The sequence below is a fragment of the Odontomachus brunneus genome, unplaced genomic scaffold (assembly GCF_010583005.1).
Source record: "Odontomachus brunneus isolate Ranch 3 - 2012 unplaced genomic scaffold, Obru_v1 Obru_scaffold_194, whole genome shotgun sequence".
In the NCBI taxonomy this organism is placed as follows: Eukaryota; Metazoa; Arthropoda; class Insecta; order Hymenoptera; family Formicidae; genus Odontomachus; species Odontomachus brunneus.
Genome location: NW_022639644.1, coordinates 390,492 through 393,068, shown reverse-complemented (window position 1 = coordinate 393,068; position 2,577 = coordinate 390,492). Strand labels below are relative to the sequence as shown.

Here is a 2,577-nt window from a genome sequence, read left to right as displayed (position 1 = left end):
ATAAGTAATTATCAATGATTCTTAGTATGATATTTCTATAAGGGAAAGCGTTGATAAGAAATAAAAATTTATAAATACAAAGCCATTTTTAGACTAATTTGGACTACAAGGGGACACAACCAAGTGACCTTTCGATTTTAATAAACTTTGGATATGTTAATCGATTATTATTTTAAACAAATATTATCGAAAGTTAAAGATTGAAAACATTATTTCAAATAAAAGCTGTACGGTTTTCAAAGTTCCTTATAATAATGGTAAATATTTTTAAAATTTTTTCGAAAGTTTTATTATGAAATATTCTTGAAAAATTCAACTATTATAAAACATTTTTTCTACCTTTTATATATCAACGATTTTTGCTTCAAAAGAAAATTGTCAATTTTTTCGAAAAGGTATGTCATCTCTTTAATGTGTGATTAAACAATTATAAAAGAATGTATCTTTTATTTTTTTGTCTATATTTCAACATATCCAAAACCTACAAAATTGGGTAAAAACATTGGTTGTTTTCATAGATTTATTTTTGTTAAAAAAAAACATGGTTTTACCAATACTAATGTATAAAGACAATGGTTATAAGACATATAATTATTATGTTATAGTTATCGTATGTAGTTTGTTAAACACTATAATAAGTTTGTTATGTTATTTCTTATAACTGACAATGGCTGCGTTTCGCAAAGACCATATTTATGTATATTTACACATATATTTCATAATGTACAAAATATTGATGAAAAATACGTGTATGTACGCTTTGCGGAAATTGGCCATTGCGATTCAGTCAATTTGTGTACTATTTATGTTTTATATTCAAATTAGATATTTACATAACAATTTACCTTGCAACACACTTGCGAGAAATAGTTTTCCAAACACTTGCTTTTTTTTAGCACCATACCAGGAATATTGTTCAGCTAATCTATTTGAAAAAAGAAGCGATAAACATCATTTTACAAAATCATTTAAAGTAGATCCTCCCATTTTTGAAAGTTCTTTTATCTGAAAAATATTAAAATTATATATAATTAATTATAATTACATTAGTTTTAGAATAACGGATAATTACCAATGGGAACTTATATCAAAGAAAAATATAGAAAACCTACAGTGGATTGAAAATTATTCGTTGTTCAAGATACTGTTCCACTTCGTTCAAATGTTCTATACGTCGCAAAGGAAAATTGAATGTACTTAAAAATGTAGATTCATTCTCATTCGTTTTATCTGCATTATATTTTTGTAAAAATGTAACTTTTAAATCTTCGCAGCATTCTTTTGTTACTTCTCTGAGCAAAAATAATTCTTTGAACACTCTCCGGAATTTTTCATCTTAAAATACAAAAACATTTTAATATAAATACAAGTAAAACTCTTTACAATATAAAAGCTATTAAAATGTATTAAAAGCATTAAATTTAAAGTGTTCAATGCATTCTAATATGTACCATAATTTTTATGTTTAGGGCAGCATGTACAAAGATGAGCATCATCAAATATCTGTTTATCTGTACTTGTGCTGTAACTTGTATTGTATCTATGCATATTCACGCCTATACACATAAAAAAGTTGTTGCAAGTTATTAAATAATATAAGTTTATTAAACAATAATATAATCGCATTCAATATAAAGCTAGTTCCTTATTTCTATATGTAATTTCAAGTATTTTTCAGTTCTTTATATCTATATGTATATTGTTATTTAATTATCAATAAAATGAAATGGTTTGTACGTTTCACATATTATAAATTAATTATAGAACACTACGATAATCTTAAAATAAAAATATTTAAAGATAAATATTTGTGAAGATATTAATGAAAATTAAAAGAATGTAATAAAAAATTGGCTTATTCTACATATATGTTCCCCAGTTCTAGTATTAATTTCAAATATCGTAAACATTTATTTAAATAAAAAATAATGACAAACATGTAAGATACCTTGTTGAGGATATCTTTGTTGTATACTAGAAGTATATTCGACATTTATATTCGATGGCCAGGTACGTTATTATTTGAAGAATCATTATATGTCTCTCCACTCCTTTTCTTCTCTTTTCCAGTTGTACATATTTCTTAAAAAATTAATAAATATTAACACAACGATTCTTTGTATATTATTTAAGTTATATATTGAAATAATAAACATGCATTTACCTAATGGTGTATTGTTTTCCTTATTACACTTTTCGTTTACATAAGATGTAGGTACGTTATTATTACTAAAAGACTCATGTGTTATAACTGAAATATATATTACATACTAAAATAAAACGCAAGTCTATAATTATGTCAGATATATATGTAGACAATTGCAAACAAGTATTAAATTGAATATTTGTGGAAAAAGTACTTTTTTGGATTTGATTCTCTGCAATACATGTGTTTACTTTTGCATTTCTGTAAATCCCTTCTGAAAAATACAAATTATTTCAATAATAATAACATGATATAATCATATAATAATTTGCTTATATATTATAAATGATACATTGAAATAATAGATAAAATCTTACTTGATGTTTGGATTTCCGTGTCAGAATATTCTTGTAAAACTTAAAGATGGTATA

The 2,577-nt window shown here is 24.0% G+C and overlaps 2 long non-coding RNA genes across 2 annotated transcripts in view; both read right to left on the bottom strand.

Annotated features, from left to right (window-relative positions):
- LOC116851848 overlaps nt 1–2,577 on the bottom strand; it is an 11,158-nt gene that overhangs the window by 3,814 nt on the left and 4,767 nt on the right. The window lies entirely within an intron of this gene.
- On the bottom strand, nt 844–2,423 carry LOC116851847. The gene is made up of 6 exons (XR_004379658.1): nt 2,361–2,423; nt 2,165–2,251; nt 1,949–2,082; nt 1,452–1,556; nt 1,113–1,335; nt 844–1,005 (listed from the first exon to the last, which is right to left on the bottom strand). It is a non-coding gene; the product is annotated as an uncharacterized LOC116851847 (long non-coding RNA).